Source organism: Dermacentor variabilis, chromosome 6, assembly GCF_050947875.1.
Source record: "Dermacentor variabilis isolate Ectoservices chromosome 6, ASM5094787v1, whole genome shotgun sequence".
NCBI classification, from domain to species: domain Eukaryota; kingdom Metazoa; phylum Arthropoda; class Arachnida; order Ixodida; family Ixodidae; genus Dermacentor; species Dermacentor variabilis.
In genome coordinates, this window is record NC_134573.1 from 161,180,005 (window position 1) to 161,200,863 (window position 20,859).

A 20,859-nucleotide genomic window follows, 5' to 3' on the forward strand; every position below is an offset into this window, starting at 1 on the left:
ACTGGTGCGAGCGCCGAGATTTGGCGCCTGGGCCCGAGATGGATGACCCCCGCTGATTAAGAACTGCGCCTGGGACGCAGATGCGTAGTCGGGAAGGGGCTAGCGGGGCCATGGCGTTCGGCAAGGCCCTCCGTCGCGGTCAACGCAGCCTCACCGTGACCCCTCGCGACCTTTCCGCAGATGAACGAGTACAGTCTTTCAGCTTCCTTCGGTTTTAGCTGCTATGGCGGTATAGGGCATTGTAAACTGCACTTCGTAGCGTCAGCGCTAAGCGGTTGAGACCATTAAGGGCTGCCGAGTAACTAATACGTCGAATGCGAAACGATTACTTCTGCTTGAAATCGAAGTAGCATTAGATTCTAATATTTGAGTCAGTGTTCTTCTAATATTCGACTATGGCCAAATATGCGGGCCGCTGCGATCATTCGAACCTTTTGACGCGGAAACGAGCCCATGCATTTGTCACACCCGAGGTGGTTTAATCTTGGTCACACGGACTGCTTCAAGTGAACGTTCTGAGGCCAAAAGGTACTACGGCGACATGATTTCTTGCTCATGCTAACCAGAGTCATTTCGGAGAAGTCACTTCAAAGCCACCGCTTTGACATGATTAGCTCGTTAACTAGCCGCGTCGTATAGCAACACTTCACTTTAAGAGATGCGCCGCGAAGTTCGGCGATGAACGCATCCCATAAACTTCTATCTGCGTCTCTCATCGCACCGTGGCGCGTTTCTTACAAGATCGAGCTCATCGTGTCTTGGTAATTCAACACCGTTTTATTGCGCAATAAAATTTACACTTGATCTGCAAGGTCAACCAAGGGGGCTGAGGGACGCGCTTGTCACTGAAATCTGCAGCGCGTCTCAATGTGTAATGCGCCGCTTTGCCCTGTTGGCTCACGACAGCTTGGCCATAGCTTGGCTTTCATCGATTACCACAGCGGGTGGGATCTGCATACATTTTATTTGACACGCTATTGATATCGATGCAGTGAAAAATCTGAGGGACGCTTAAGCTTTGCCTTTAATAGTGGAACGCCATAGCATTCAAAGATCCCCGACTGAGCTTCTCGCGCTTCCAGGCAACTGCAATTTATGTAACCGTAATGTTTAACGGGAAACGCTGGTGGCGAATGCTATGCGCGAAGGTAACCTTTATTGTTTTTTTTTTCTTCTTTAGAAACGCGGCTTCTTGCACAGTCCGATCTTCTGTTATTGTTTCGCACTTTTACTATTTCAGTCTGATTAGAATTAACATAAAAGGCCTGCGCCGTTGGTATTTCATGACATTTGTTTCTGGGCTGTCATTCTCAACATTCCTAAAAGTAACTTCGTGAGGAATGTGGGACAAGGTATTTATAGAACTTTAGTGCCGTATAGAATATACACGGCAATTTCCGCTCAGAGGACAGCCGACGCCGGACGCCGACACCGGCTTTACTGCAACACGCGGCCATTACGGCTATCGCGTTAATACAGAGCAAGACGACGACTATGTGTCGAGAAGGCTTCAGCGTTGAGGAACCACAAACTCGCCTTTTCTTTTGCGTATGTTTCCTACACATCTTTCAGAACCGTCATTTATACGCCAGGCTGCAATGCTGTTTTTGTTCATACATTTCTCGAATGCACAAGAGAAACGCCAAGCATTTTATGTTCTCTAGAGGAATATCTTATTTAGAGTGCGCCTCTTTTAGTACTATTTAACATCTGCATTGCGGTGTACGCGATCTCGCTTTTGTCCGAAATGGTATTGCTTGTTGTGGCTTCCAAAGTGCATGCACAGGCTCCACCACCCTCGGAACTATTGCCACGATTGCTGTTTTCAACTGTCTCTACTTGGCCAGTAATAAGACGATTCTGCTTGGCCTGATTCGAAAGAGTGAGCTAGTTGACGTCTTGCCCACTTGAACAGGCCATCCGTAGATCGTTTCGTAAGAATTTGCACGTCCTAGTGATTTGAAGAACGGAGGTAACAAGCTGTGGTGCTCACCTCTCGTTACTGTTTTGTGTCGCCATATGAATGTGCGACTTGACGCTGTTTCCGCCAAGTTACTGAAGTCTTGTAAAATTTAACAGCAACCTAAAACATTGCGATATCTTTGTTTTTATACACGATATTTAGGAGATATTGGTGTCTCTGAGTGGCACCGGCTATTCCAATTACATACAATAGAAAGCCGCGAAAATAAAATAAATTACGAAACGACACTAACACTTAAAGTCAACTCACGTAAATACGTAACATTTATTTTATCACTTTCTTATTGCTTTACTATACTGGCTCGTGATAACTACACACCACAGTTTTAGAAATAGTTTGCCTACTACAAAATCAATTAGGTGTCATTATGCTACCTATACTTGTCATCTTATAATTGAACACTGACGGGAGAAGCCTCCACCTTGCAGTGGATATAAATGAGGCTGACGATAGTGGCTTGTAGCCCTTATATGCGCGTACCTCTCGAAATTTTGACCACCATACCTGCATTCAAAATTCATCTTGCATGATCGCTCTGTAGAATTGCTGACGCTACCTTTTGAACATTGAACTTTATTTCGCATACGTACAACCTACAGATGGCAAAGAGCACCGACAAAGTTCACTAATTCAGATTGACTTGGCCTGGTTACTTGGCCGGCTTCGGCAACACATACATATATGCGTATGGAATATCATAATAAATGTGTACATTCGAAACACACCTATTCCAGAAAATAAAAGTTAAGTAATATCACCTCCTTTATTTTAATTTGCAGAGAATATTTGCGACCACACATAACAAAAAACATAAACATAGAGGTTACATAAAAGGCTGCCGTGTGGCCTCCTATCAGACGGGATGAGAATGGAAAGCGGACGGCGGAGAGCGGCATCCTCGGGTGCTCTCACCGAGATTTAGCGCCCGCCCAAGATGGATGACCCCGCTGATTAGGAACGGCACGCCGAGCCGAGAAAGGAAGTCGTGCCACGGGGCCATGCACCGCACTGTCATCGGAAGAGGGACCGCCTCCCAACCGTGGGGGCAGCGCTGCCTTGTCCACTGCTCGCGGTTCTCAGACTCGCAGAGAAAAGTCGTTCTGTCGGTTTTTCCATTATGTGCGTCAGGCCGACTAATTGTTTCCGCGAAGACAGCGCTTGTCGCGCCTCTGGGGCAGAAATGAACATCAGACGCGTTGGCACATGACGCTCCTCTGTCGGGTCTCCTCTGCGCTCTTTCCTGATTCTTCTGCGCGTAATTTCTTCCGCGATCGAAGCGTATTGCACAAATGAAAGGGTAAGTGCGCGTTGAGTACTTTGTCAGGCAAGAAAACGATAGAAAACACATGCACAGCAAGCTTGCGGCAGTGAGTGAGTGAGTGAGTGAGTGAGTGAGTGAGTGAGTGAGTGAGTGAGTGAGTGAGTGAGTGAGTGAGTGAGTGAGTGAGTGAGTGAGTGAGTGAGTGAGTGAGTGAGTGAGTGAGTGAGTGAGTGAGTGAGTGAGTGAGTGAGTGAGTGAGTGAGTGAGTGAGTGAGTGAGTGAGTGAGTGAGTGAGTGAGTGAGAGTGAGTGAGTGAGTGAGTAAACATTGCCAAGTATGTTTCTTAATAGTGCGTGCGGGTGAAATTTGTTTCCAATGTTCCAGCGGACAGCTTACGTTTGCCGACAGTAAACGTCGCACTGTGTCTCGTATCAAGAGCATTGTCGTTTCGGCGTTAATTTCTGGGTGTAACGCTCTTCTCCACAAACCCCTCACCTCGGTTCTCTCTGCTGCGAAATCGGATTGTGGTTTACGAACTCTAGATCGATTCTACGCGCCCGGCACGGCGCTTTCAGAACCACCGAGGAGGCAGCGCGTCTGCGCGCTAATTTACGACGGCGTTTTTGTTCGGAAGGACGATACGACCGGGGATGATGCGCTCGCGAGGAAGCGCACTGTAGTGGCGAATAAATGCGTTGGCAATCGTCGTCGAGTGCCGTTGACCTCGGCTCGGACAATGACGAGAGCCAGGCGAAAACGCAATCGCTCAGGCGTAGAGGTTTTTTTTTTTCTTTTTTTCTAGATTCGGGCCTGCGGAGACCAACCCTAGAAGTCTTATGTCCCAACTCGCTGCTTTGATCGATTGTGCGGTGGGCAATGAACGCGCGACAGCGAAGAAACGCCCTGCGCAGGGTATACGACGACAGCCGAGGCTGTATTTATAACCACGCTGTAACGCAGTCGGATCTTAGCGCATAGGCCGCGCGCGAACGCTGGGACCCGCGAGACACGAACGGGGGAGGTCGTTTGTCAAGGACAAAAGTGAACGCCGATCAATCAAGCCCTATAGCGGTAAAGGGCTTAAGGAAAGTCCAGCGATTCGTTTATTACACGTGTTTACGCAGAGGAGGCCGGCGTCTTGTTCTAACGCTTAAAGCACGATTAAACTGAAAGCGCAGGTGACTAATATTAGCTTATCGAATGGAACGAGCTCCAGCCGGGCTAGTTAGCTCATATTTATAGGCTTAACGAGCGTACAGCTTTGACGGCCCCAAAGAAGTCACAGACACAAGACAAGCACGTGATTAGAGCTTGTCTAGCATCACCTGCCTTTGCACCGTCTAAGGCGCACGCTTGTTAAACCTGCACGTTTTGCTTATCCCGAGCACCTGAGAAACATTCAAATGGTGCTGCAGATTCAACAGCCTCCTTCTTCATCATCAGCATCACCAGCACCATCAACCTAAGCGCCCGTTCTCTATACCTGAGAAATGCTCACTCTATCGCTACATTTCACACAATGCGGCATGCTTAATTCTACAATTGCATTTCCTTACAATCTATACCAGTAATACTCTGCCGGTTATGTGCACCTTTTATCCGCTTTACGCGCTACACGACGTTATCCATGCCAAATTCACGCATTGCATTTTCAGATGCCTGCAGTAGGTTGCAAGCATTCGAGTAAGAGTTAAATGTGCAACACACGTGATCCGGTCCTTTTGAGCCGCCTGCCTCCCTATCGGGAATCAATCCCCATTCGTCAGGCCTTTCCATCGGCACTAACAACTTAATTAAACAAAGCGAGCTGATTTACGAAGTTCTGCCTCAGGGGGGCGGTTCTTTTCGATGATGGAGGTTCTATTTCCCGTTGGTGCCCACGATAACAAATTCTGTATTTTTTTCTTACCCTTCCATTCCCTTTGACCACTTGATTGCAGTTATACGTATTCCATAGGTGTACTCTTGTGGTCTACGCTTTCACCTTGCAAAATAACATTTGCATAATGGAATGAAGTCTTTTCATGAAGCCTTTAACGTAATATTCGTCTATACATTAACAAAGAGTCAAACTTTAGCACCGTTTAACGCTTCAGTGCACTTGCGAAGGGTCCTTAACGTTTATTATTTTATTCAACACTTCGATATCTGGCATACTAATGTAGGAACGGCTGCCTAATTACGTGCAGGCACCTGATCAATCACCGTAGAAGTGACGTATTCTTTCGGGTCGCAGGAGAATTATGTCAACTACTGCGACATTAGCATTATTTCGCCAAATCTTGATTTGAGTGCTAACCTCCTTAAACCACCGCTGTGTCTCGATTTTCGTTCATCTAAAGTTATTAAACGGCAGCAAATAAGCTATCGCTCAAAAGTTGTAGCTTTCTGCAGCTAAACATGGGGTAGCAGGTTCGATTCCCCATCGCACCGGCAACATTGCTATATGGGAGGAATGCAAAAAAAAGATAGAAAGAAAAACGCAATCATGCAACCAGCCGTGACTGCACTTTAAATAACCCCAGACGATGAAAAGTAACACGGAGTAATCCGTTGTGGCATATGTCATGGTCACTGGGTTGCCATGACACTTTGCACCCAGTCAATTAGTCGATCAAAGCATCAAGTTGAAATTCCGCGCTTATTGCTAACAGCCTTATCTTGCAAACTTGAATTAAGCATAACTGCGAACGCCCATAAATTTGCTACGACAAAAACCTAGCAAGTCAATGTCGTCTCGCCACATGGGGAGCAGCGCTATCAGCACAATCGATGCACGAAATTGTCGCAAACCCGAATTACGCATGCACAGTCACACCCAAAAGTTATTAAAAAGCTTGTAATTTATCTCACGACGTGTAGCCGCCATACATAAAAGAAAGCAATGACAAATTACAAAACACATAGAACTCACTAAGTGCAGTTAAGCATTCAGACCACGGTGTACCATGGAGAGAGCTAACGAGGCGAAGTGCCGGCACATTTTAAAATATGAAGTACTTTGGTAATGCCATGATGAGAGAGAAAAGAATAAAGTATAGACGTTAACAAGGCTTCCCACAGTCACGTCTTTTCTGTTGTTTCTCATCAGGTCATGGAATTCGTTAACCTGAGGTGAACACATAAAGGTGTAAAGAATATATTGAAATAACAAAACGTACATACTCGAAAGTTAAAATACTAAGACAATTTTTATGCAATCGAAGCCTCACCAATGTCAAAACTGTTCAACAAAAAAGCCCTGTGAGCTATTAGAATTTAAATATTCACAAGCCATTGCTAACAGATAAAATCTTATCGCGAGAGCACTTAGGCGACACGGCTGCAGAACAAAAGAGGCATGTAAATTCGCTCAGTATACTCGCCTAAGTCATCGCCCGCTGAGAAATATATATAATTCATCGATATAGCCATTTCACATGTGCGCATGGTCTTCTTGAACAGAAGTGAACGCTTTGGATCTTTTCTGTTGTCTTTTTTTTATTTATTCTTTGTAGAAGAATGTAAAGGTAGGCTTCCTTACAGCTGACTTCCTTAGCATGTCACATTCGTTGCTCAAGCAAGAGAAGAGCAATGAAATAAAAAACAAGAATTATATATATATATATATATATATATATATATATATATATATATATATATATATATATATATATATATATATATATATATAATAAGCACTAATAGACACCAGAAGTAGTACAACACTGCCAGAGCAAGCTTGCTTCCTCCCACTGCCGCGGTTCCAACATGCCACTGTGCATATACAACAAATATAAGCTATCCTAGATAGTTAGCTTCGTGAATGTAGCGTCGCGAAAAAGGCGAAAGGGCTACTATATGCACCACGTTGCGTTGTCCTGGACCATCTCATACGAGTGCCGTATATCCTGTAAACAGCTTACTTTCATTTTCTAATTTATTTGTCCTTCACCATTGATCGGCTGGCTCTAGGAGAGACCATAATATATCTAAATTATGGCTCAGGGCCTGTTGAGGAAATAGTTAATTGGAAGGGAGATCGGACTAAGCGTGGCTCACTACGGAAGCTTCGCAATCCGAAACTCCATAGTGTCTCCCGCTATCGCCCGGATCAGGCACCAACGGGACGGATGATAAGAAACGAATAGAATCAGAGTAAAAGAATCCAAACAAAACACGGCTCGGGATATTGATCCTCTGATTCAGAAAACGGGTCTCGAGACCGTTAGAGCAAGTGTTGACAACAATGACTGAGCAGATAAATTTTTATAGTTGATTTGATTTTGTTTGCTTTGCTCGCTCGATTGTTTGCTTGCTTGCGGGAGGGCAACGTCCCTAACTGTACCACTCGCTTACTGATACAATGCGCGAGCCACGATATAGGCAAAATGTTATCAATACTGTGCGGCCAGAAACAACTCTTTTCAGCCACAATAGCTCATCATTTCAAAGCGCGCGCGCGGCTTTGCCAACGAAACTTCTACTACAAGCTTTATTTCATCATTGCTTCTTTATTTTGAGTTCTTTCTTTCTTTTCCTTTTCTTTCTTTTTTTTCTTTTCTTATTTTCTGGCCGGGTTGTTAACCGCTGCATACACATTGAAGGCTTTCGCCAGTGGCCTTTTTTATTGAAACCACCTCCGATCTAACAGAAAAAGAGAATGTGAAAGGCAACCGCTCGACGTCGTCGGTTTGGCAAACGTAATGGTTGCACTCACTCGATGGCAACTCTTTTGGAGCGACGTGACTGAGCGACTGCTCAGAAAAGCTGTAACACGTCTTCCAAGAAGCCACAGTGTTCCTCCCCGGCGAAATGAAAGCACGTATAAAACTGCGCTCACATTTCGCATTAGGGAGTGTCGTAATCGCAGGAAATTTTCTTTAACGCAACACTCTTTCAATCATACGGCAGATACAACGCGCCTGTTGGAATCTACGTTAAGCAAAACTTGCTTGAATCATTTCACTTAAGTGCTATGCGAAGCGAAACACCGTGCGTACAATTGTATTTTATTTGCAGCTAGCGTAAATGTTTGCACCTTCCGCTAAAAATGGTCTCGTGGCCTGTCACATGGATGCAGCGAACACTTGCAGGCGAATGCGACGTTTTGTGATTGGTGAAGGAAGCGTTGCGAGCAGAGGCGTTGGTGCGAAGTACGAAAACAGCACTGCATGTTTAAAGCTTTCAACACCTCTGACCAGCACGTAATCGAGCGATCGCTCCCAGCTAGCGACACACGCGATTCACGCTGCATATATCTCCCAAGTGCTTTGTCCTGTAAATGTTCTTGGTGCTCTCCTTCTCCGCGCCACAGCTCTGCGGGAGACCGTGCACTGTCTGCTCGGTGAAGTGCCGACATCGAAGCCGGAGAAAGAGGTGTACCACTTTTGATTTCATAATCTCTGGGATAAGCCCATTTAGCAATAAACCGACAGACATACACACGCACACACGCACATAAAAAGGAAGGGGGCAACGGCAAAGGAAGCTGCGCCTTAACAAGGTTACTATCTCGGTAAACGGAGCACGTTCAAAGATGCGGGACGCGAGTACTCCGATAATCGTTCCGAGCTAATTGATGCGGTTTAAAGTCACAAAGCAAAAACCGTGATATGAGAGACAAAGGCGGTTGATGTTCCACTATAGTTTTCACCTCGCGAAGTATTTAACGCGCACACGCTTTAAATTACAGCGTTTTACTGCGATAGCAATTATATGGACACTTCAGGCGCATTTCTGTCGTCGGCGTCGGCGTCTCCGTGATGTTACGTACGAGTGAAAGAGTGTGAAGGTGAGCCGGCGAACACGCTTCAATCTCGCGTGCGCGAGCGAGGAACGCGGCTCGGATGTGTGGCCTCTCCTGTCGTGCGCGAGTCAGACGGGTCAGGCTAGGGAGGAGGGGCTTTTTTTTCTCCGGCGGCTGTTAGAGTGCCTCGATATTACCCGATGGCCTCCTAAAATCCCTCCTCGCCCGCAGCTCCGTACATAGTGGAGACAACCACGGCGTCTACTACGGCGTTTGCCAAGCGAATCGCGGACGCCGTAGTTGACGCCTTTAGCAAACGCCGTAGGGACGCGTTGCAGGCGTTCGTGTGTCCTGAAAGCGATCTACGACGTCGCCAAAGCGTGAGCCCGCGCAGGCCTCATCTTCAAAGCGATCTGCGATGTTTGCAGAGCGCGCTTAGTGCCGGTAACTTCGTATGCGCTGAGCTTTCGACGTTTTGTTCGCGTTAAAGAGAGAGATGCATGAAGGTCAATTCGCTTGCTGCTACCGCGATTCCTCGCTCCAAAATTTTGACAGCGGGGTTCAGCGCGCTTCGAGCCAGATGTGTTCATGTTTACCTAAGCGTGCGCGACACCGTGCTGGATAATTTAGTTAAAACACGTTGGCCGGCTAGTTGGTTTGATTCCATGATAGAATGTGTAAGCGCGTCTGAACAAGGACGTAGAAAGCAGCAGACACACATAGACAGCACTCTCTTTGTGTGTGTTTTCCTTTCTACGCCCTCGTTGAGTCACGCTTACACATTATATCATTGTTAATTTAGTTAGTAAGCAAATGTTTCCGAGTTCATACGGCCGATAAAACTACTACCCTTACTTTGCACAGCTATCTATTAATTTGCTATCACAATCGGTGCTTCGCCTTTCGGGCGGAACAGATTTTTTTCGTATCCCGGCCAGATCGAAATCCCGCAGGGATTCAAGCCCCCGACCTTCTGTTAAGGTGGAGCAGGCCCTATAGCCACACATTGTAGCGCGTCATAGATAACGTGCAACGCATGATGCAGCCTTCATTGTTTGTGTACTGGTCCTACGCTTTTATTGTATTTAGAATTTCGGCACCAAGCCTCTTTTGTTTTTGTTTTTTGCGGCTGCACAACGGAGGGCTGATCCCGAAGATAGTGCTGCCTCACATGGCGGAAAAACCGCACAGTTGTACCATGCGGAGGTCACCGCACGGTGGTACGGAGTGAGGTGAGTGCTCTCGTGTTCTTCCCTGGTGACAGCTAGCGTCTCGCGAAAATTACACGCGATGCCGTGCAGAATTAAAGATGACTCAAAGAATGCGCATGCACAGACAACTTTTAATGACTTCCATTTGCGTTACACAAGAAAGTTGGCTAATGAGCATAAACAAGCACTAGAGAAAACGTAAAGGCATTTGCAGGTGCAGGTGTAGAATTCAAAGCGCTCAAAAGGTATTAAAATACATAAGATGTACGCTTCGGAAAATACACAAAGGTGTATAAATATTCATGTGCTAACAAATTTAAAAGAAACCGAAACGCGATTGGTGGCTTCGTGTTATTCGCATTAATGCAACAATACGCCAGCGGCACAGAAGTCTAATACGCAAATATCACGTTCGCTTAATCATGTGCGCACGTCGATGCCGACCTGCTATCCGTCCAAAAATAATGCAATATCCGCGCTAATTAGACAGAATATGTTTTTCTGCGCACATATAGGCCCTCGCACGTCGATTCAGTGTGCGAGGAAACCGGGCAGCAGAAAGACTGGCCGGATCAGCAGTCGAACGGGACGCTAAATAGCCGACCCACTCAAGTGGCCTCGGCGAAGCAGTTCCGCTGCTGCCCCTGCTCACGTTGCCCTCCTCATGATGGAGTAGGCCACCGCGAGGACGGTGTCCTGGCTGCGGCCACTCCAGCTGACGCGTGCTCGTCTCCACCGCCATCTGAAGTCTCCTGCCTGGCGAGCACCGGAACGTGTCGTTGGTACTTCGGCCCACGGAGGAGTCGTCGTTTCTGTTCCCGGTTGCTGTGCGCTGCCTTCCCGAGTGCCTGCAGGTCCTCTTCCTCGCATCCACCAGACCCGTGAAGCTCACGGCCGATGAGGTTATGTCGTCCATCTTCATACTGTCAGCTGCCGAAGGCCGGTTGCTCAGGCCGCCAGTCCGCCGGACAGCGGCAGCCTTAGCCCCGCCGGAAGAAGGCGCGATGTAGTTGCGCACCTCTTCGGCGTTCCACTTCAGCCTGCTGTTGTTGGTGAACGAGTACGTGAGGACGCAAGCGCATCCCAGGATGGAGACGCCCAGCACGGCGATGATCACGTACAGGCTCTCGCGGTTCATCAGCACCACCGGCAGGTTGACATGCGCCCGAAGTTTGGACTCCATGACGCTGCACGTTGCTGCGCGCGGTGCCTGCGGGTTGGTATAGGCACAGTGTGACACCCCGGAGGCGCTTCGAGCACGACGGCTGGACCAGGGGCATCGGTCGACTCGAATGCGGCGTCGGCTTCCAGAGCGCCACGTCGCTGCTGAACTGGGACCTTGGAACATTCGACGGTGCGCGTGCTTCTCGTGCTTTCCGACACGCGGCTTCTTCTTCTTCAGTCCTATAGCTGTCGCTTACGCCATAATATTACTCTATGCTCACGTAGTACCCTGTCACGTGAATTATTGCGTTGTAAGCACTGCCACCGATTGCAGTATATCTGCCACCGTAGTATATTTGCAGCAGCAGCTTTCTTTAAATGACTAAGCATTTCTGTCCATTCACTGAGCAAGAACGTGCCTGACGCGTGACGCTCAGAGGCCGAGTCTCTTACGCATCGGGCTTAACACCCGCGCTTGCAGAAAGGGAATATCAAGGCGTTGTACCGCGTCGTGTTGTCGCGCAACGTATACAGATAAGCAGTCAATTAGTTGATCAGAATAAGGAGTGACGAGGGATTATATGGGTCTGATCGCAGCTGATAATGGTTCGACGCGGACGGATAAGGTGCTAAAGAGCGATAAGGGCTTATGTTGGTCAGAGCTATTCTAGAAAGGTTGATAAGGACCGATAAGGGTTGATAAGGGTCGAATCATGACCAACAAGGTTGATAAGGACAAATAGTGGTTGATAAGGGTCGGATCACGTCCGATAAGGTCGGCAAAAGTCATAGCGACACTAATAACAGTTGATAAGGGTCGGATAGAGTCCGATAAAGTTGATAACGACCGATAAATGCTGATAAGGGTCGGTAAGGGCTGGGCTGAGCCTGACCAGCATGATAATGACTGAGAAGGGTTGATAAGAGGTTATACTGGTCGGATCAAGAGCCAAAACATTACAAGGCCAATGAAGCACGCATTTACAGAACCGTCTACTGCTTCGTCAATTGCGGCAAACAACATAAGTCGTGTCGTATGCGGGGAGATGAGCAAGTGGTACAACGGTTACGCATACTTAGACAACTCGAGAGAAGTTTCGGCAACATTTTTTTTTAAGTTAACAGCTTTCTGTGGCTAAATTAAAATTGTAAATTGAGCAAGTTGGTACACATTCACGTTTCGTTTGGTGCAGCACTCACGAATACGGCGACAAAGAGAAGAAATTCACTGGGCATGCGCTGCTCACCAACGTATGCCCGGTGCATTTCTTCTCTTTGTCTCCTTCGTGAGCGCTGCACCGACCTTAAAGACTTCTTCGGCTACCTTGGAATTCTTCTGGGTCTGACCCACTACGTCACCGCTAGGGGTGAAAAGTGCATTCTCATTTCGCTTCCGCGCGCGTGGCGTGGTGTGGCGCTGATACCTTGTATTGCCCTTTCTCCACGGCGCACTCTCTCTTCAAACGGTGGGCGCTTGAGTTCGCATGGTTTTAGAGCCGAAGAGAGGAAGAACACTTCATGACGACTCTGGCGCCGATTAAGAGGGACTGACAATGCGACTTCTCGAGTCCCGTGTACAGCACTCTGCTTGGCGTGTAGCGCTGTCGTGTTTTCTCGGCGGGGGAGCTACGGCGTTTTTCCCATACTTTTGGGGTGAGGACACACCTTGGAGGCATTTTCAAGAGTTTACTACAAAGGGTACCAACACAAGAGTCTCTCCCAAGGACTGACTGTTGGGATAGTTGATCTACCACGTCCAAATTTTTTTTGCGCTTTTTCAATATTTCCGAAGCAGATTTTAAGAACATGCTTGGTCTTTCCTCACACGAAGCGAACACTGACAATGCTACACAACGGTCGTGCTCGCTCACGTGACAGCATATATCCCGAGATTTATCCGAATTGTTCTTGCGTGGCCTGTGGTGAGGTTGCTACTTTGCCTCATATGCTCTGGGAGTGCGGGTCGCTGGGCCCGAAGTTCACCAAGGAAGAGTGGGACGCGACCCTGCGAAGTCCCGTCTTTGAGGACCAAATCCTGGCCGTCCAGCGCGCCCGCCATCGGGCCGGCAGGCTAGATCTGTCAGTTCCGTCGTGGGATTAGCCGGGTGCGCGTTTGATCGCGTTTGGCTGGACTCGAGAAAAGTTTATTCCCTCACTGACTCACTCGGTCACGTCGCTTAGCACCGAGTGAGAGGTAACAAATTGTAGGACTCCTCGCGTGCGGTGCTGCTCAGAGCTGAAGAAAGAGAACATAGTCGACAGCGAATGAGTGCGGTGAACGCCAGTCCACGGCAGGCAGGGCGGCGGTTATGCAGCGGCTCTCGTAAGGCGAAGGCCGCCGGCGGCGACAACGTGTGGGGACGTGGTCGGCATAAAATGTCAAAGAACAGCGCTACGCAGCTTGCCAATGAAACCCGAATCGTCACGTCATCATCGAGAACGAACAGCCAGACGCCGGCGTCGATGATGAGTTACCGTTGAGGAAAGCCAGCTGTGCAGACCTACTGTAAGCCGTCGGAACGCACAGACAGCCGCTAGCGTTGAGACTGTCCGCACTGCATGCAAGCATGCGCGTCAGATATAACGGATAATATAGACGCACTAAGCGCGAATATACAAACTATTTTGAAATGAGTGAGTGAGAGCGTAAACTTTATTTTCAAATCAATATGATTCGAGTCCGGCGCCTTTTTAGTGGGGCTGGGCACCCGCCGCGGACTCGGTTCCGAGACCTTGTCTCGAAGCGGCTTCCTCGGCTCGCTGGACGGCCCAGAGTTGTGCTGTCAGGTTCGAGCTGAGCAGTGCGGTCTTCCAGCGCGAGCGGAGGCTCGTGGTGGAAGAGAAGGAGGGGTCGGCACTGCCCGACTTGTTTGTTAAGTGCTGACACTCCCATAACATGTAGATTAAGTGTGGCAACCTCGCCACACGATGTGCATCTGTTTGCAGTGTAATGTCTGGATACATGGCGTGCATGAGTCTGGGGTTTCTGTAAGAATCCGTTTGTAATTGTCTGAAGTGTACGGCTTGCGTCCTGTCTAGCCTAGCGTGAGGGAATGGTTATACGCGTCTTTGTAACTGGTAGTGTGTCGTGATGTCGTGGAACCTGGTCATACGATCCTCCCACGCCCAGACGTTTGCAGTACCCCGCGGGGGCTCTTCCTCCTATGATGCGCAGTGAGTGAGGCCTCGAGCAACTGAGTGACCACAAATGAGTGAGCAAATGGGTGAGTGAAAAACTTTATTATAAGGACCGTGTGTTTGTAAAGCCTTGGGTACGTTTAGGGCAGGTTGCAATACAGGTCCCGAGGACTTCCGGAGTGTGTGACAACGGCCTTACGTATAGCTTCGCTGCCTTTGATATATGAGCTACTCCGATTGACATGCACGAAAAAAGGTTCTCTTGTTCAAATGATCCGCCAAACATCTTTTTTTCATTGGAGTTTTGTCCACGGGGTTGAGGGCGCTGCCAAAAGCATTCGGCAGCGGCCAGTCGGGCGACGGCGTTACAGGCGCGTGTCTGGCGCATCTTCTATGCCGGTCTCAGACAAACAGTCCCGACCGGTGGCGTCGCGGCGCATGGCACCGTTTTTTGGAGGCACGCGACACGCGACACGCCGCACCTTTCTTTCTTTTTTTTTCTCTCTTTCTTTATCGAGCAGCCGTGACACGACATTGCTATCAGTGCACTTGCAGACAGGCGGAAGACGGGGCATTTCAAAGAAAGTGCATGCGCCAGCCTCCAAAAGTAAGATGTTAATGTTTCACATAATGTACTACCAAAGACTGGCTGGTATTGTATATTTAATGAGTTTCGTCCGAGCTAAACAGCTCCTAAAACCGCACTGAAAGCATAAAGAGAGAAAAGCTACTTGCGAGAGCAGGATTGGAAGCTTTAAAGCAAAAATAATGTCAAGAAGTTTATTTTTTTTAACCCCCTTTAAATCCAACAAGGAATCCTCCTTGAATAATACCAACGAACAGCATTTTATGCCCAGCCAACACATTAAAGAAGGGAAAGATAATTTAGTTCGAACAAAGTGACAGGACACCGGAACATTAGTATTCTATCTATCGTCTAGTGGAATCGTACAAATTCCATCGCTGACCCCGATACGCCAGCGCGCGCCAACACGCAATCGTCGTGCCTTGCTGAAAGCTTTGCTGTTTTAAATCAGAACTCAAGCTATGCAATATTCGAAATGCGTCTGATGTCGTTTCGTGACTCTCTTGGGTGCACGCCACACCACTGTGTTCACGATGCCTGCTTTACAAAAATTGAGGGCATCATCCGTCACAGAGGCCGTAATGCTATTTCTGACATTTCCGTGGACAGACGTACAAGTGTTAACGTGTGCCACTTGCTAAAAGTGGTCCATGCGTACGACTTGATAGAAGAAGCCTGCGATTTGGGAGTGCATTGAGCATTGACCAAGCCAGTTGGTCTCTGGTCGTTAGCGTCTTCAACGATGCTGGAAACCTCCCGGGTGTTCTGCAAGTACTCTACGGTCGAGAGATTTACCTTAGTGAAAACCCTGGAACGCCCAATGGGTGCATATAATGTATAAGCGTACAGCTGCTTTCGGGCAATCAGATGCAAGATTTATAGGCTCCTTTTTGGAGGCGATGTGTCAGTGCTTATCATTGAACACTTTACAAACACCACAAACATTGAAATCAGGGACGAAACCGGGCTTGTGCAATTGTACATTAATAAAGTGAAATGCCGCGCCTTTATCATCTTTGGTATGGAGACCCATCCTTGCAGGTGGTGCGCTGGCGACACTTCTGTGGATGTCTACAAATGGAGAAGCTGTTCGAACTGCTGAGGCCGCTGCCTTCCTCCTATTTGGTCTTGTGTTTCTCGTGGCGAAAGAGAACTGTGTGCGCTTCTGCAATGCGTCCTTCCAAATGAAAAGAAGCTTCAATTTTCACAAAGGCCCATATCGGGCAGCCAGATAAATGCTGACGTGGTAATAATCTCCACATATGTCATCATCATCATCATCATCATCATCATCATCAGCCTGGTTACGCCCACTGCAGGGCAAAGGCCTCTCCCATACTTCTCCAACTGCCCCGGTCATGTATTAATTGTGGCCATGTTGTCCCTGCAAACTTCTTAATCTCATTAGCGCACTTAACTTTCTGCCGCCCCCTGCTACGCTTCCCTTCCCTTGGAATCCAGTCCGCAACCCTTAATGACCATCGGTTATCTTCCCTCCTCATTACATGTCCTGCCCATGCCCCCCTCCCCCCCCCCATATCTTTTTCTTGATTTCAACTAAGATGTCATTAACTCGCGTTTGTTCCCTCACCCAATCTGCTCTTTTCTTATCCCTTAACGTTACACCTGTCATTCTTCTTTCCACAGCTCGTTGCGTCGTTCTCAATTTCAGTAGAAACCATTTCGTAAGCCTCCAGGTTTCTGCCCCGTATTTGAGTACTGGTAAGACACAGCTGTTATATACTTTTCTCTTGGGGAATAATGGCAACCTGCTGTTCATTATCTGAGAACGCCTGCCAAACGCACCCCAGCCCATTCTTATTCTTCTGATTATTTCAGTCTCATGATCCGGATCCGCAGTCACTACCTGTCCTAAGTAGATGTATTCCCTTACCACTTCCAGTGCCTCGCTACCTATCGTAAACTGTTGTTCTCTTCCGAGACTGTTAAACATTACTTTAGTTTTCTGCAGATTAATTTTTAGACCCACCCTTCGGTTTTGCCTCTCCAGGTCACTGAGCATGCATTGCAGTTAGTCCCCTGAGTTACTAAACAAGGCAATATAATCAGCGAATCGCAAGTTACTAAGGTATTCTCCATTAACTCTTATCCCCAATTCTTCACAATCCAGGTCTCTGAATACCTCCTGTAAACACGCTGCGAATAGCATTGGAGAGATTGTATCTCCCTGCCTGGCGCCTTTCTTTATTGGGATTTTGTTGCTTTCTTTATGGAGGACTACGGTGGCTGTGGAGCCGCTATAATATATTTCAGTATTTTACATACGGCTCGTCTACACCCTCATTCCGTAATGCCTCCATGACTGCTGAGGTTTCGACCGAATCAAACGCTTTCTCGTAATCAATGAAAGCTATATATAAGGGTTGGTTATATTCCGCACATTTCTCTATCACCTGATTGATAGGGTGAATATGGTCTATTGTTGAGTAGCCTTTACGGAATCCTGCCTGGTCCTCTGGTTGACAGAAGTCTAAGGTGTTCCTGATTCTATTTGCGACAACCTTAGTGAATAGTTTGTAGACAACGGACGGTAAGCTGATCGGTCTATAATTTTTCAAGTCTTTGGCGTCCCCTTTTTTATGGATTAGGATTATCTTAGCATTCTTCCAAGATTCCGGTACGCTCGAGGTCATTACACATTGCGTATACAGGGTGGCCAGTTTTTCTAGAACAATCTGCCCACCATCCTTCAACAAATCTGCTGTTACCTGATCCTCCCCAGCTGCCTTCCCCCTTTGCATAGCTCCCAAGGCTTTCTTTACTTCTTCCGGCGTTACTTGTGGGATTTCAAATTCCTCTAGATTACTCTCTCTTCAATTATCGTCGTGGGTGCCACTGGTACTGTATAAATCCCTATAGAACTCCTCAGCCACTTGAACGATCTCATCCATATTAATAATGATATTGCCGGCTGTGTCTCTTAACGCATACATCTGATTCCTGCCTATTCGTGGTTTCTTTTTCACTGCTTTTAGGCTTCCTTCGTTCCTGAGAGCATGTTCAATTCTATCCATATTATACTTCCTTATGTCAGCTGTCTTACGCTTGTTAATTAACTTCGAAAGTTCTGCCAGTTCTATTCTAGCTGTAGGGTTAGAGGCTTTCATACATTGGCGTTTCTTGATCAGATCTTTTGTCTCCTGCGATAGCTTACTGGTATCCTTTCTAACGGAGTTGCCACCGACTTCTATTGCAGACTCCTTAATGATACCCATAAGATTGTCGTTCATTGCTTCAACACTAAGGTCCTCTTCCTGTGTTTAAGCGGAATACCTGTTCTGTAGCTTGATCTGGAATTCCTCTATTTTCCCTCTTACCGCTAACTTATTGATCGGCTTCTTATGTACCAGTTTCTTCCATTCCCTCCTCAAGTCTAGGCTAATTCGAGTTCTTACCATCCTATGGTCACTGCACCGCACTTTGCCGAGCACGTCCACATCTTGCATGATACCAGGGTTAGCGCAGAGTATAAGGTCTATTTCATTTCTAGTCTGGTCATTCGGGCTCCTCCACGTCCACTTTCGGCTATCCCGCTTGCGGAAGAAGGTATTCATTATCCGCATATTATTCTGTTCTGCAAAGTCTACTAATAACTCTCCCCTGCTATTCCTAGTGCCTATACCACATTCCCCCACTGCCTTGTCTTCAGCCTGCTCCTTGCCTACCTTGGCATTGAAGTCGCCCATCAGTACAGTGTATTTTGTTTTGACCTTACCCATCGCCGATTCCACGTCTTCATAGAAACTTTCAAATTCCTGGTCATTACCACTGGATGTAGGGGCGTACACCTGTACGACCTTCAATTCGTACCTCTTATTAAGGTTCACAACAAGACCTGCCACCCTCTCGTTAATGCTATAGAATTTCTGTACGTTACCAGCTATATTCTTATTAATCAGGAATGCAACTCCTAGTTCTCGTCTCTCCGCTAAGCCCCGGTAGCACAGGACGTGCCCGCTTTTTCGTACTCTGTATGCTTCATTTATCGTCCTAACTTCACTGAGCCCTATTATATCCCATTTACTGCCCTCTAATTCTCCCAATAGCACTGCTAGACTCCCCTCACTAGATAACGTTCTAGCGTTAAATGTTGCCAGGTTCAGATTCCTATGGCGGCCTGTCCGGATCCAGGTATTCTAACACCCTCTGCTGCGTCGCAGGTCTGACCGCCGCCGTGGTTAGTTGCTTCGCAGCTGCTGGGGACTGAGAGGCCGGGGTTTGATTGTTGTGTTCATATGGGAGGTTGTGGCCAAGTACTGCACCAGGGTGGCCAATCCTGCTCTGGTGAGGGAGTGCGTTACCGCTTCTGGTCACCGGGATCAGGCCGCACTCCAGGCCTGCTTGTACAATTTTATCAACACGCGGATTTTTTTTTTATCCGGTGGAAAATTGCGTGGCACCGGGATTAGAACCATGGACCTCTTGCACGCGAGGCGGATGCTGTACCTCTACGCCACCGCTGCACAATAGTCGGTGCCATACGATACACACATTTTGATGGAAATCGCTATTTTCTGTTTATCTGTTCGTGTCGCTCTGGAAGTTGTCCGTGATTACAAGCAGGTAAACTAGATGCAAAGGCATGACAGTGGGAATAAATATCTATGCTAATTGGATCATGTTTGTTGCAGAAGTTGGATGCTTCCAGCGCCAGCACTTGGTTGACGAAAATATCTGGCCAGGTCAGATGTTTGTCTGGCACATCTTTTTTACATCGAGCATTCGAAAGTAAGTAAAGCTGAAGAAGAAGGGATACCATGTTACATTTTCTTACCATTAGTACAACTTATGAATGCAAAAAGCAAATAATTAACAGTTATGGGCTCTGTACTCTAGTATCTTCTATTACCAACTTGCACATGTCTGGAAGAGAGACAGCACAAAAAAGACAGTGCTATCTCTCTTCTGGATATGTACAACTCTCAAGATTATTTACTTGCATTTTCAAGCAAAAGAAGAAACCATCCAAGGAAAAGGATTCTGAGGATTGCACATTACCTCATATCTGTAAACAGGCATGCTATATGTGAACAGCAGAAAGGACACATGTACCTTTTGCAGGATCACATCTGAGGTTTATCCAAGGAGCTGACAAACATTAGCAGTAGATATGGCACTTGCTCATAATTGAGGATCACCAAGCAGTAGCCAGACTTCAGGTATTCCGGTTTGTCATATACGGCAACTTAAAGACAGTATATACAATTAGCAACGTTCCTCGCTGCCGTCATAAAAACGCAAAGCGCAGTCACTGCCGCGCACGCGTCGGTTCGTGGAAAAAACGTCGAATCAACGCGTCAGGAAACCGCGTGGCAGAAACACTGGCCAACCCAGTGGTCCAACGAGGCGTTGTAGAGCCGACAAGCTCAATTGCCTTCGGCGACGCCTTTCCGCTGGGTGCCCCTACTCACGCTGGTTGTAATGATGGAGCAGGCGACACCCACTCACTGCAGCGGACACGTCGCCGTTCCCAACGGCATCTTGAAGCTCGCCCGTCACTTCGCCATACGCCTCCTGCCTGGCCAACACCGGGGACGTGTCGTCGGCGCTTCGGCCCGCGGAGGAGACGTCGCTTCCTTTCCCGTCTACGGCGCGCAGTCTTCCCAGGTCCATGCTGATCGCGGTCCCAGCATCCACCAGATCTTTGAAGCTCACCGTCGACAAGAACGCGTCGCCCATCCTGGCGTCGCCAGCTGCGGAAGGCTGCTCGCTCTCCTTGTCAGCGGCCACCTTAGCCCCGCCGGAGTTGCGCACCTCATCGGCGTT